At 51.1% G+C, this 15,181-nt stretch overlaps 1 protein-coding gene across 1 annotated transcript in view; it reads right to left on the bottom strand.

The window, feature by feature from the left end:
• Window positions 1-15,181, bottom strand: part of SEMA4D (semaphorin 4D) — a 127,591-nt gene that overhangs the window by 44,034 nt on the left and 68,376 nt on the right. Inside the window, exon 2 of the mRNA XM_052645372.1 lies at window positions 3,971-4,032. The gene's annotated coding sequence lies outside the window, so the exon portion shown is untranslated. The remainder of the gene's footprint in view (window positions 1-3,970; window positions 4,033-15,181) is intronic.

Here is a 15,181-nt window from a genome sequence, read left to right as displayed (position 1 = left end):
TAAATGTCAGGAGAATGGAACCCCAAGGGGTCTCTGAGCCCATCCCTCAGGGGCCTGTCAGTGCCTGTCGCACAGCAGCCTTTCACCTGAGTGACTGTGAATCATGTCAGGGGGTGGGACAGAGAAAAATAGGGTAAGAGCTGTTTCAGGAAACCATACACGTCTGTGCATGTATGTGTGTGCACACACGTATACATATGCATGTGTATCAGAGTATATATGCGCATGTACACACTGCGTGTGCATCTGTGTCTGCACTCAGGGTATTGTGTACATACTTGTACCTATATTTATTCATGTTCATTCATGCATCTATACATCTTTAGGTGTGTGCACATTTTTACGTGTGTGCATATATGTCTGTTTGTGCATGCCGGTGTGTACACGCACGCCTACGCAGTATGTGCAGCACACAAGTCCCAACACTGTGTTCCCAGATGTGCCTAGTGACTGAAGGCTAGGGTCCTACTAGGCAGGAACTGTGGGCCAAGGGTGCTGTCTGAGGTCTGTCCTGCTCACACTGCACGCTGTCTTCCCTTCCTGGGATCAGCTATCTGTAGTGTCACAGAGAGGACGCCACTCGCCACCACATGTAAAGTGTCAGTGCTCCGTCAGCTACAGAATGCTAAACCACTGTTCAAAGTGCCCTCACTGGCATCCCCAGGGAACCCATGAAGGGGAGTCTGGGTGATCACTGTGGACAACTGCGGGGGAGCCTGCTCAGGCTTCTTGTCTGTGGGGTTTGCCCAACAGGGCCGGTGAAGTCCCACTTACTCTCCAGGCCCTGTGGCCAGGACAGCGGAAAGACACACACCAGACCATACCTTCCCCTCCCCAGCCAGGGGCAGAGAACCCAACAGCCACCCCAAAACCATGCCCTGCCAGTGCTGGTGTCTCATCATCATCCTCATCATCAGGCTGTCCCCCACCCTGGGCTCCCCTTCCCAGCCCAGCCCCTAGTCCAGCCCCAGGCTGTGCCCCCTCCTCCCCTCCCTGCCCTCAATGCTCTCCTCCCCACTCCTGGCTGTGTCGCTGATGTCACCCCCTTGCCAAATGACCTTGCCCCTTCAGGAATCAGAAACAGGTTTCAGAAGCTCTCTGTTCACACACACAACAAACAGTTTATTGTTTCAACTTCAGTTTCCCCAGAACTTAGAATGGATTGCAGGAGCAGCACTTTAGCTGCAGAGGCCATGCCCAGTCTTGGAGCTGAGTCTTGCTAGAACCCCACCCCCCCAGTCCCCTTCCCCATGGAAGAGTGTCCAGGACACAGGCTTTCCCCTCCAGCCACTTCCCAGGGGCAAACAAGCTTGTCAGGATGTCCCTACATCAACCTCAACCCAGGCACGTGTGTGCCACACATGTGCTGCATGGGAGCCAGGAATGAGACACGGCGGCGGGGTGACAGATGTACAAAGCAACCAATTAATCAGCAATCAATTAGCAGTGGTGATGGGCAAGTGCTGAGAAGGGCATATGCAGGGTGGGTGTAGGGCTGCAGGGATCCCACAGCAGCGGGGCCAATGGAGGGAGGGACCAACCACCTGTGCAACACCATTCTACACTTCACACATGGACTGTCTCTTTGGAAGGTGTGCAGAGCCCAAGCAAGGCATGTGCACCTGTCTCTGAGCCCAGATAGCTTAGCACTGGCAAAGAGAAGATAACCCCCCTCCCCTGGCCTGACTTTACCGGTCGGCCTGCCTCTGGGGAGGAATGTGTCCTCCAGGGTTGTTGACACCATGGGGAGCTCGGCACAAGATATGCTCCTAGGCTTGTTTCCCCAAGGACCAAAGGATGCTATGTGCACCAGGAGATATTTGAAATGCCACTAAAACTGGTGCTTCAGTCCTCACTTAGACCTACAGAGAGAGCAAACTTAGATAAATGACACTGTTGAAAAGTTCTGCCTTAACATGGAATTTATTTGCAATCTTAATTTTCTCTTAATCATATAAGACTTTCCTACCTTCAAAAGTAACTCCAAGGGTTCTTAACTCCACTAATAAAGAAATATAACTTAAAATACCTAAACATTCCCCCATGAGGCAGAGAGAACTTTACTCTAAAAGACTGCAATTAGAGGGTGCTGGTGGGCTTCCCTCGTGGCTCAGATGGTAAAGAATCTGCCTGCAATTCTGCCACACTTTATATTGCTTTGTAAAAACTTAATATATTAAATGTTTATGCCTCCTCTATACTATATTCAAGTCAGTGAGAATATATTATATCCAGAACATTAACCTGTGGAGCTGTGTGTAATGTTCCACAATCCAGCCCATTTCTTGGTGTCTACTCTTGCCATTTTTTTTGCCCTTTTTGCACTCACATAAAAATGAGAAGTGGCTTCATCTCTTGCAGGTTTTTTATGACCACAAGGTAAAAATAACAGGAATCTATTCCTGCCATTTCTTTGACCTCTTTTCATTTACATAAAAATGAGAAGTGACTTCTCTTTCCTGCATATACTTCATGCTTATTATGACCACAAGGTAAAAGTAACAAGGGACTCCACCCACTTAGGCCTTTACATTGAAATTCTCGTAACAACTCAATGGAGTACTGAACAGAAGAAACCACTCTTACTTTCAATTTTCCTGTGTCCCAAAATCTTTCTTTAAAATAAAGTGTTCAGCAAACAAAAGACAAACAATCTATAGGAAAATACTTGGAAAAAAATATTTATAATATAAATGCCTGGGACTAGAATTCCTAATAAGTGCAATTATTCCTAGTAACTGGGCTTCCCAAATAGCTCAGTGGCAAAGAACCCACCTGACAATGCAGGAGCCACAGGAGACGCAGGTTTGATCTCTGGGTTGGGAAGATCCCCCAGAGGAGGAAATGGTAACCCACCCCTGTATTCTTGCCTGGGAAATCCCATGAACAGAGGAGTCTGGTGGGCTACAGTCGATGGGGTCACAAAAAGTCAGACATGAGTGAGCACACACTGAACACAAACACACATTCCTAACAACTACAGAAAGAAAAGCTCTAACAAACTACAGAGCTCTGGCCCAAGAGAGCAAATAATTTGAAATGTACACGTACATAACCAGCCAATAAACACAGAAAGTGCAAAGTGTCCTTAGAAGTGAAGCTGTGTTCATTAAAACTGGTCCCCATGCTGGCACAACTGGTTCTCGCGACTGCCACGCATGGCAAATACCAAGGACCATCCTGGCAGCAGGTGTATCGAAAAGCCAGAGGAAATGACAGCCCTACTTGCTCATCCACAATGCATGAGTAGCGTAACAGGAAGAAAGGGAGGCGAGGGCTTGCCTTTTGCTTTTACCAATTAAACTGGCATATCTCTGTCCTCTAAAGCTAGAAGTACATGGCTGACCACGTATTTATCAACAAAAATTAAGACTGATCACAAAATGACTCAATTTCAAGGCAGATGACACAACCAGTGGTCTTCTTACTCCAGACCCCATGATGACCCCGTGGGTGTGCGCTCAGTTGTGTCTGACTCTGCGACCCCGTGGACTGTAGCCCACTAGGCTCCTCAGTCCATGGAATTTTCTAGGCAAGAATACTGGAGTGGTTGCCATTTCCTTCTCCAGGGGATCTTCTTGACCCAGGGATGGAACCCACATTCCTGCAGGGCAGGCAGATTCTTTACCACTGAGATACCAGGGAAGACTCACTTCTACGCCCAAAAAAGAAGATGGGGCATTTCAATGCCTAGACCAGAGGACTGCAGTTCAGAAAGTGGGCAGGGGAAGGAGCACAGGGTGGAAAGACAGCTGGGGCAGGGGGAGGAAAGAAAATAGAGGCAGCACCGCTACTGCCCTGTGGGCTTCCCCTTAAGTCAGCCCCAAGGGGCAGTGGCCAAGTCCAGGTCTTTGCCCCTAAAATCTCACAGGGACCAAGGACCAACCTTCAGCTGGATCCCACTGGGGCTTCTATAAGGTGTTAACTTGGCTAAACTGCAAGACAGATTGAGAAACAAAGGGGGTTTTACCTGTATCTTGTGCCTTCTCGAAACTTCCCAATTGTTTCTAGAAGTCTTCAGAAATCTTGGCTCTGAAAATAATGGGAAACAAGAATATTTAAACACTTCAACTATCCACATAAACTCAACAATACTTCTGGAAAGGCACCAAAAAGAAACTCCGGCCTTCACTTCTGGACCCCCACAGCTAATTCTGACTCAGGACGGCTTGGCATTTGTGCACTGTGCTAGCAGGAGGAGGGAGGGAGTATGCAGTCACTCATCCATGAACAAAGGAAGTATAACCTCTCAGTCACCCAGGTTCAGATCTGGTCCCAGCCACTGATCACCACCACTTCCCTGCAGAACAAGCCATTCAAATAGCCAGAGTCACTGTCAGCTGAGAGTCCATCAATCTAAAAAGTATTATCTATTGTCTACTGACTTCAGATATGTATTCTTTGGAACTCATCTTCATTGAAATCCAAAGGCACCAGGCAATGAAGGAAAAACAGATTTACAAGAAAATGATTTCCTAAAGGATCCATTTAATTCATTTTTGTTCGTTTTCATTGTTTTTAAGCCAAAACAGCAGAACTTCCACAGCTGTGTAGCCAGTCTCTATATTATACATTACCCCTTCCCAGTGCAGGATGGAGCCCTCAAAATAGGAATCCTCAAATCCAGTAAGATCACTGATTCGGATAAAGAGAATCAGAACTGCAAAACCAGAGGTCACCGTGTAGGATTAAAAAAGGTTTAGAGGCTGGTTAAATAGATGGTGACCCCTCTACGATTGCAAATGATCCAACATATTTTTTAAATCTCAGAATCAAACCCTAGCAATTTGTGTGGTTGGAATTATTTTTTTCTTTTAAGGATTGATACAATTCCTGCCATTTTTCTTAAGACAGCTGAGAAGTAGGAGATGCTCCCTGGAAACACGGTTATTGTCTCATCTCTCCCACACAACCCCCGGCGAGTGGGACCATCAAGTCTGCAGCAGAGAGATCAGTGTGTACCCCTCTCTTACATGTCCACCCAGGACACATGATTTCCAGGGCCACCCAGGGCCCCCTCTGGTGCTCAACAGCTTGGGTCAGCAGATGAGACCTCAAAGTGACAGGCAGAGATGGCTGGGATTTAACCCACCCCACTGTGCCGTGCTGCCTATGACTGGGTCTGGGTCTTTCCTATACCAGCAGCTGCTTCTGATGGCCGATTTACAAGCAAAAATATCTTCAGATGAGCCAGCATGGAAGTGTCCCTGGACAAAGTTATATCCATCTAAGACACAGAACCTATGTCCCCTGTTTAAATGCTGGGGGAGGGGCTGGCACAACTGATGGACAGGTGGTGGGCAAACGCAGTGACCCGTGGGATGTACCTGTTCACACGGGGCTTTCCTATCATGTGGGCAGGCGGGGCACAGCGGCCACCTGGGGACCGCTGAAGACACTTCAGGGAACAAGAAAGTGAGTCACCCATAAGTAAGAGGCTTAGGTAAACAACACCAATACCAAGAATTATAAAACCGAAAAACTCTCTTCTAGAAATTCAGTAAGTCTTTGTCACTTCAATAAACAGAAGCCCAGAGCTGCTTGTTGTGTGGTTGGAGGACAAGTCTTGTATCATATTCACTCTAATTTCACAGTATTGAGCAACAGATGAAAGAAAGCAGGCAAGGGTAGGTGTGTGTCTGTGTGTGTGTGTGTGTCTTAATCACCTCACACAATGCACTTGGACGTGGGCACCCTCATTTTCCGCCTTCAGGCCAAGGCTCCCTATCTCCCCTGTCAAACAGCTTCTAGCCCCCATGTTCCTGAGTGAAAACACTAACGGCTCAGTCAACCGCGAGGCCCCGTGGGGCCCCTACTGTCTGCACCCTTTACCACAGCAATTTTTCTCTTCTCTCCCAACATAAAACCCACAGGCTATAATTAATTATCACCACACTGAAGAAGGCAAAAGACATGCTCTATATGCAGTTACTAACCATATCATTCTTTTTCTCTCCCCAAACTTGAAACTTTTTACTTTGTATTGGGGTCTAGCCAATTAACAATGTTGTGGTGGTTTCAGGTGAACAGCAAAGGGACTCAGCCATACACACACATTTATCCACTCTCCCCCAAACTTCCCTCTCATCCAAGCTGTCACATAATCCCAAGCAGGGTTCCATGCATGATACAGTAGGTCCTTGTTGGTTATCCATTTTAAATACAGCAACGTGTATATGACCTTCCCAAACTCCCTGTCTCTTCCCCCTGGCAACCATAAGTTCATTTTCTAAGTCTGTGAATCTCTCTCTAACCATTATCATTCTAATCATGTATCTCCTCTGACTATGCATGTGTGTGCCTGCTCAGTCACTTCAGCGTCTGACTCTGTGCGACTCCATGGAGCAGTCAGCCAGACTCCTCTGTCCATGGGATTCTCCAGGCAAGAATACTGGAGTGGGTTGCCATCCCCTTCCCGACCCAGGAATCGACCCTGTCTTCTGTGTCTCCTGCACTGCAGGTGTATTCTTTACTGCTGAGCCACCAAGGAAGTCCCCCTGACTCTGCATATGTGCTTTTAATTCACATAATGCACAGTCCATTTGCAGAAGAAAGGAATGAAATAAATCAGGAGAGAAGTGTTTCCCTCTCACACTGGCAGGAGAAACTTGACCTTCACCCCCCCCCCCACCACACCTCCAATCCTGTAGGAGGGTGTGGGAGCCCCAGTGTCCATGCCCTGAAGGCAGCTGTCTCATGACTGTTCATAACAATAGCACAGAGCCCCGGTGAAGGGGGTCTTGGTCTGGCATGCATCTCGCCTACACTCTGCCAATGTGACCTCACCTTCTGAAGGCCCCTTGCCTCAGCAGTAACCCAGTATTCTCTTTAGCGCATGGAGAAGACACAAGCACATCCCAGGCATAGGACTCTACGGTGAAAACGGCCTCGTTCGCGGTCTGGCGTCTCCATTTTCCAGCTGTATGTGCTTGGGGAAGTTACTGGACTTTTCTGTGCTTATGTGTCCTCTTCCAGAAAGTAGGCCTAATAATAGTACCTATCTCATTTGGTTGTTGTAAAGATCCATGACTAACCTGTATTAAAAGCTTAACACAGTGTCTAGTGGCTAGGAAACACTGAGAAACTGTCAACGAGGACTCTCCCTGCCTGTGAAGCAGAGCCAATTATACCCAACTTGTCAATCACCTACCTTGTGAGATATACTGGGTAAGCCAAAAAGTTTATTTGGCTTTTTCTGTAACATTTTATGCAAAAATCTGAATGAACTTTTGGGACAACCCAATAAATATTAGGGTTTGGCCCCCAGCATGTGCAAGCACATTCCCCACACCCCCTCAGTCAGGGCTCTGACAGCCTCCTCCTGTCATGGGAAATTCAGAGCTCAGTGCCTGGGGCCACAGCCACACTCTTCCGGGAGCAGGACCCCAGCTTCTCTTGGTTGTGGATGGGGAGGAGGCTCGAGCTTCATCTGCTGAACTTCCTCACTTCAGCCCAGAAGCCCACCCTGGAGGCGCCCAGGCACTCCACTCACACGCCGTCTCTAGGGGCAACATTCACATGCACCGGGGCCACGGGGTGACCCCTGCCAAGATTCCAGGTCCAGACCCTCTGACCCAGCAGTTTTCTACCAAGAATTCAGCTGGGCACACCCCCACGTGTACAACATGCCCAAGTATGGGACTGCTGACAGGAAAACTCTGGAATTACCCAGAAGTCCATGGCCCACCCATCGGCTATGTGCATGTGGGCATATGTGTTTGTACGTATAAACGTGCACATGCACGTGTACTACCTGTGTGTTAGCTGATTTGTGTATGAGCTATGGCACATCTACTGGATGTGCAGCTGTTCAAAAACAAAGAGGTCACAGAGATGAAACGATGTTCAAGATGCTTCGTTCAGTAAAAATCAAGGTTCCCAACAGTATCATAGAATGTTATTTGTGCAGACACAGGGTACGTGACCAGGTGCATGTGTACATAATTTACTCAAAACTATCTGATTAGATCAGCATTTGCTCAAGATCAGCTGGCAGTGAGAGACTAGAAACCGACTCTGGTCTGAGGCAGGGGTGTATTTCATTTTTAAAAAATATTTTATTTATTTGTTTGGTTATGTCTTGCCTGGAGAATCCCAAGGACGGAGGAGCTGGGATCCCACAGACGGTGGGCTGCCGTCTATGGGGTCACACAAAGTCGGACATGACTGAAGCGACTTAGCAGCAGCAGCCCAGTCTTAGCTGCAGCATGTGGGATCTAGTTCCCTGACCAGGGGTTGAACCCAGGCCTCCTGCACTGGGAGTGCAGAGTCTTAGCCACTGGACCACCAGGGAAGTTCTGCCTGTGTATTTCGTTTTTGATGATGTGTATTCTTCAGTACTATTTGAATTCTTACCACATGCTTTCCTAATTAAAATATTTTAAATCTGATATTAAAAGTAAAATGTATTCAACGTGAGATAGTGGAAAATAAAAAGTTGGAGAAAACATTTATGGCAATTTCAAAACACAAGTTATTGTAACTATTGAAAACATGACTCCCTTTTTGAAATTTACTAAATGCACTTCATCAAAATGGAAGTTTTCAAGAACAGTAGCAGACCTGACATTATCTCCAGGCTCTCCGACATTTTGGACATTTTGTTGGCACTGTTTATCCTAAGAAAACTCAGACAGAGGAAAGCATTTCGGTGCAGGTGAGTGCCCCAGATCGCAGCCTCAGCTGAAGTACCCTGGGAAGTGGGAGGGGCAGGCTGGCAGTCATGCAGCAAGAGGAACAGAGACCTGGAACTCAAGAAAGAACAAGGGACCTGTGGGCAGTTGAGCTGCCAGGTGGGAGGAGAGGGCAGAGGAAGGAGGAGAGAGAGGCCCAGCAGGAATTGTGCCCCATCCTACGTGTGGCAGGGTTCCCCAGCACTGTTGCATCTTGCATAGTTAAATATGATAATGCTGGATATTCAGATCGTTTGTCAATTTCCCACTTAAAATTCACTTTTAAAGACTGATTTTTTTGTTTAATTTTTAAAGACTGATTTTTAACAACCAGCAAAACTTGAGCAAGAAGGCTTTCTTTCTAGAATGCAGAGTCTATCTGCAGAGGTCAGGGGCCACAGAGAGAACACCGGGAAAAGGTCCTAAGGCTCTGCCCTTAACACACATGGCAGAGGGGGCCGGTGGGGGTGGGGCAGAAAACAGGCTCAGAACTTATTCACATTTGTTTCCTTCTACTGGGAAATACTGCACGTAACTTGCATGACTTATATTCATTTGACTCACTTCTCAGTTTTCTATTAGTTAAGCTATTTTTGAAAAGGCGTATTTTCTATGCTATTAAACAGAGTCAACATCTAGAGCATTTTTTGTACTTCTTTCAAGGCAACTAAATGCCTTAATTCAGCTCATGTTTATTCTCCCCCTAACCGGGAAGCCTGCAAAGTGTGGGGGCCAGAGTGTAGACTCTGAGGCCAGCCTGCCCAGGTTCAGGTCTAGGTGCTGCCACTTCTCAGCTGTGTGACCTTGAACAAGTCACTACCGCCCTCCTCAGCTGCTCCCTCAGCCTCTCCACTCCCCTCAGCTACTCCCTCAGTCCCCCACCTCACTCCCCACCCCCACTACTCCCTCAGCCCCCCCTCACTCCCCACCCCCACTACTCCCTCAGCCCCCCCTCACCTCACTGCCCCACCCCCACTACTCCCTCAGCCCCCCCACCTCACTCCCCCACCCCCACTACTCCCTCAGCACCCCCTCACTCCCCACCCCCACTACTCCCTCAGCCCCCGCCTCACTCCCCACCCCCTTTACTCCCTCAGCCCCCCACCTCACTCCCCCCCACTACTCCCTCAGCCCCTCACCTCACTCCCCACCCCCACTACTCCCTCAGACCCCCACTTCACTCCCCACCCCCTCTACTCCCTCAGCCCCCCACCTCACTCCCCCACCCCTACACTATTCCCTCAGCCCCCCACCTCACTCCCCCCCACTACTCCCTCAGCCCCCCCCTCACTCCCCACCCCCACTACTCCCTCAGACTCCCAGCTCACTCCCCCACCCCCACACCTCACTCCCCACCCCCAATACTCCCTCAGCCCCCCCACCTCACTGCCCCACCCCCACACCTCACTCCCCACCCCCAATACTCCCTCAGCCCCCCACCTCACTCCCCACCCCCACTGCTCCCTCAGCCCCCCACCTCACTGCCCCACCCCCACACCTCACTCCCCACCCCCAATACTCCCTCAGCCCCCCCACCTCACTGCCCCACCCCCACACCTCACTCCCCACCCCCAATACTCCCTCAGCTCCCCCACCTCAGTGCCCCACCCCCACACCTCACTCCCCACCCCCAATACTCCCTCAGCACCCCACCTCACTGCCCCACCCCTACACCTCACTGCCCACCCCCAATACTCCCTCAGCCCCCCACCTCCTCACCTACTCCTTTAACCACCCCCAACCCCTCAGCTACTGTGCTGAGGAAGCTGCATGAATGAGGGATTTGAGACACACGTGCACACTGCAGGAGTATACTGTAGTACATACAGTGCCTGCTACACTGAATCAATGTTAACACAGAAACAAAAGGACACTGCACCGTTGTGATACAGTGGGGGCACCCCTCAGTGCTGGCCAAGATCCACCAGAACCTCCCAGCCACACACAGTCACCCTGTAGCAGAAACAAGTGTGGGGGGGGGGGGGTGGGGGGGGGTGGGGGGGGCGGGTTTCTCAAGCCAACACCAACCCCCACGGTGGTCTACTGTGTGATCTGGCCGGCCTAGAGGTGAAAGCTTCTCTTCCTAAAACACACTGTCATGACATCAGCTGTTACTACCAACCGCTGGTGCATGAACCTGAAAAGCTCTAAACTCTGGATGCATCCTCTGACTCCAAACTCCATCAAGCCCTTTCTGCCGAGGTCCATGCACGGGCTGGAAAGAATTTCCAGACATGAGGCAGAATGAGAAGAGAATAGAGTTCATTAGAGCCGTTAGAACATCAGGCTGGCTCAAGGAAGAGCCAACCCCTTTTGAAGGTTAGTAGCCAATTTTTATAGCCTCACTCCCCACCCCAAAATTCTCTGGAATTTTCCAGAGAAAATTCCTACTGGAATGGTGGCATTACATGATTGGTTAGGATGCTCCAGGGCGGGCAACAGCATCAGTATTTTACCTAATAAGGGGTCAGGGACCTGGGAGGCTCAGAGCAACAGCTGCTATGGGCTTTGGTCAGTTTCAGAGATTTTGTCCAGTGACCTTGGAAAGGGCTCCACACTTTCTTTCAGAACCGGACTTGGCTGCCCCAGAGTGACCTCTACCCTCTGTTTACAAGATGTGCCATGGCACCAACCAGGGCCCCCTCAGGCCACACCCCTCCCACGGGGCTTAGAGAGCACACAACCCAGACTCGCCCCAGACATCCTGGCTGGAGCTCCCTGTGTGATTTCAGGGGCTGAGAACCAGCAGAAATGCCACCACACTGCCTGCCTTCCCAGGGGTGATCCTGCCTTTCTGCTCCACACATCCCAGCTGCACCCCACTGGAAGCATCTCCGTCACACTTATCCCCCCAAATCCCAGTTGTCACTACAGTTTGGCTCATGAGACAGGGCAGCCTGAAAACTGCCCTCAGAGATAGATGGCTGGATTTGGCTGAGATTCAATTACTGGGTCTTGTGAAGAATTATAAGCAATAGGAATAATGAATATCCTACCGAAAGGCGAAGGTGAGATGGTGGTCAGGCACTCCTGACAGATTCCGCCAGCACTGCTCACAATGAAGATTTCTACTGCGCTTTGCTGTGAGTGCACAGTGAGTAACCCAGGGCATTAGACCCTTACCACTGTGAGTGAGTCAGGGAACCATATCCCCCGCGGGCAACTCCCTGGAGTGTGCACATGCCTGATCATAAACAATGGCCACCTGAAGTGGCCCGTGGGGCAGGAGACTTGGCATTGGACACAGCACACCACCAGGCACGTGGCCTCCTGCTGTCTTGGAGTGGCAGTGACCTCCAGTCCCCAGCGAACCCTGGGGAGACAGGTTTTGTGTTGCTGCTATGGAGGAGAAACAGACAAAAAATGCAATAACTGATCTGAGCCACAATCAGAGCTGGGACTCCCTCCCTCCAGGATTTTGAAGAACCCAGAGGCCTTGTCAGCACCTCTTGGGCTCTGGGAGGGTCCACAGCACTGGGGGTGGGGGGGGGTGTGTCAGAGCAAGGCAGAAACTGCTCTGGGGAAGCTGTGTCTCCAGCTGGAGCTGATGCCCCTTCCGCCCTGGAGCCAGCAGCTCCCACCCTTCCTTCTCCAGGAACTCGGGGCAGAGATGAGGGGTCATCCCAGCTCCACAGCAAGCACTTCAGAAACTGGTTCCTTCCCTTCACCATTTGGTGAAGATGTCACAGAACCTTCCCAGAAAGACTCATCTGGAATCTGGGGTAGGTGGAGGACTGCATGCAGGGGTGCCCAAGGCAACATCCTACACCCCCAGGTGGTCACGGCCCCCTCCAGGTGTCCACATGGAAGGAAGCACCTGTGGTTGCACCAGGGGACTGGACTCCTCTTGTCCTGCACGGGGCCCCCAGACCCAACCCGGCTGCAGAGGACAAGGTCTCTGCCAAGGCAGGAGGGACTGGCTTGGGAGCCTCACCAAGCCCGGGCCCAAACGGGGATTTATTTTTTAAGTCCAAAACCACAAAATGCCACTCTCTTTACTTCATATCTAGTGATTCCTTAAAAATATATAGCAGAAGTATGAAGTGAGGCCAGCTTGACCACAGGCCGTCATCCAACTTGAATGGGCAAGGGCTGGAGCCAACACGAGGCCCTGTCCTTTCAGCCCTGCCCCCTTCTTGGACATGGCCGTCCCTCCCGGCTTGGCAAACCCGTCAGGGAACCCACATGCTTCTGCAAAAGCTCTGTGAAGGCCCAGGTCACTTCACCCTAGAAGGACACAAAGGAACAGTCATCACCCCATCATCTCCGGTCCAATTTCCCCTCAGGAATTTGTGCACACACCGCCTGCACAGACCTCTGAGTCTGATTCACCAGCTTCCGCACCCCTTCAAGGAGACTTCCAGGAACGTCAACTCAGCCCTGGACTCAGCTGAGCACCTTGTGGCAAAGCTTGCTATTTTGAGACTCTGCTGCCTTTGAACCACGTTCAAACCACACCAGCTACAGCCAGGCAATGGTGAACCAAGGGGCCTCTGTCTGTCTGACCCTGAGGTGCTTTGCAAACTACCAGAAAGGTCAGAAGGGTATGGAGCCCAGCTAGATGGCCGGATTAGAAAAGGCCTGTGTCCCTCCGGACGGCAGGAAGGTGCCTGGGAGTCACCTCCGCTAGAATCCCCAGGGTGAGGTTGAGTCCAAGTCACAGTTAGGATTTCACTGTGCAGCCACCACATAGGGAAGAGACCATCACAAGCCACTACTGGCCGGACCCCAATTCTATTAACCTGCAACCTGCCCAGAGCCCAGCCTAGCGGCCCCCAGGGCCCACAAAGGCCCTGTTTTTCCAGCAGATGGAATTCCACAGTGGGCGGGGCATCCCTTTCTGAGCCCTGAGTCATGTTCCAGATGATTCAGAACTTGTGAGACGCGGAAGAGGGGTAGCCGGTGTGTCACCATGACGCTGTCACCTTCCAGGTGGAAAACTCCAGCGGAGGGGTTAATCTGCCTCACTCTGTTCTGCAGCCCCCAGGAGGCACCTCCACCCTGAGATCACAGCTAGGAGGCAGGTTAGGATGAAGCAGGAACAGAGGCCCAGAGAGGGGTCTCTAGCCAGGAGGTCTATCCTCCCAATCCATGCGAACCAAAATTAACTGAAAAATCTTAAAGACATTTTGTTGTTTAGTGGCTCAGTTGTGTCTGCTCTTGCGACCCCATGGACCCCACTCGGGCTCCTCTGTCCACGGGATTCTCCAGGCCTTTTCCTCCTCAAGAGGACCTTCCTGATTCAGGGATCATATTTGCTTGTCTCCTGCATTGGCTGGTGGATTCTGAGCCACCTGGGAAGCCCCAGAGATATTCTAGAACATTCTTAAACCACACAAAGTAGGCCACCAGTTCCACCCCCTCTAGGGTCCTGCCACCCCGTCCCTGAGGAGGGTGGCATCTTGGCCCAGAATGACTGGGCTCAGAGGCAGGGCACCTTCCTCAGCATAGGCTGTGGTTACGCCAGGCCCCTGGTCAGGGAATGGCCTCTGGGCACTGCCCACATTCGCTACCTCACACAGGCTGAGCATCCTCATCCAGAGACACAGGATGCGGAGACAGGATGCAGGGACGGAAGGAAGGGGCCCCCAAATATGGGTCTGGAACAGTGCCGGCCGGAGGAAAGAGTTCAGTTTTCTCACATTTCAGAATCCTTGGGTAAGATGCATGTGGTTTTAAGGGCTGAGTAAGTGAATAATCATGCTTCACTAATCTTTCTGACCATCCGACTTACTCAGCTGATAGAAAGCAGGGATGTGAGCACACATCAAACATCCCCGTTCTGTGGAAGGTGATACAGCTTGGAGGCCTCGCTTCTTACAGAACTGGACCTGGCATGTGGCCAGCTGGCCATGCCATCCACCATAGAACATCCTCCTCGGGCGCCCCCTGCTAAAACCAACCCAAGGCCTGGGCAAGGTGCTAGGCTCCCTGTGAGCATGAGATGCAGGGTCTGGCCTTTCTCATCCAGTGGGGATCCCTGATGACCTTTGCCCCCAAGGAGGTCCACCTGACTCCTGCTCTTCTCACGCTGCAGGACATGCAGCAGGAATTCTAAGGGGGCAAATGTTCACTGTGGAGGGTCTGACAGGCGGATCCACTGGGTCCCTCGGGGTGGGCTGCTGCCCCCTGGGATGGGAGAGTGTGTCTGGTGGGCTGACCTCAGACAGAAGAGGCATGATCCCTGGTCCTGGGAACGGGTTCTTCCCTTGTCTGCCAGGCTGGCTATGGGCCAGCCTCACCCAGGCACTTCTGCTTTCCCTGTGACCACACAGGAGGACATGGTCTAGACAGATGCCCGTGGGCAGTGTGGGCGCCACGTCCCACAGAGGCACTTCCTTATGATCCCAGCCGTCACAGGCTCAGGACGCTGCCACCCCCACTGCCACAGCTTCCCTCTGGGCTCTACACTCAGTGCCACCATCAGGTTCCTGCTGGGGACACCCGAGTCACTGCACGCCGGACACAGCGAGGGGCTCAGGCTAGCTTGTAAGCACCTTCTGAGGGCC

Source organism: Budorcas taxicolor, chromosome 8 (genome assembly GCF_023091745.1).
Source record: "Budorcas taxicolor isolate Tak-1 chromosome 8, Takin1.1, whole genome shotgun sequence".
In the NCBI taxonomy this organism is placed as follows: Eukaryota; Metazoa; Chordata; class Mammalia; order Artiodactyla; family Bovidae; genus Budorcas; species Budorcas taxicolor.
This window is presented reverse-complemented; position numbering and strand designations above follow the sequence as displayed.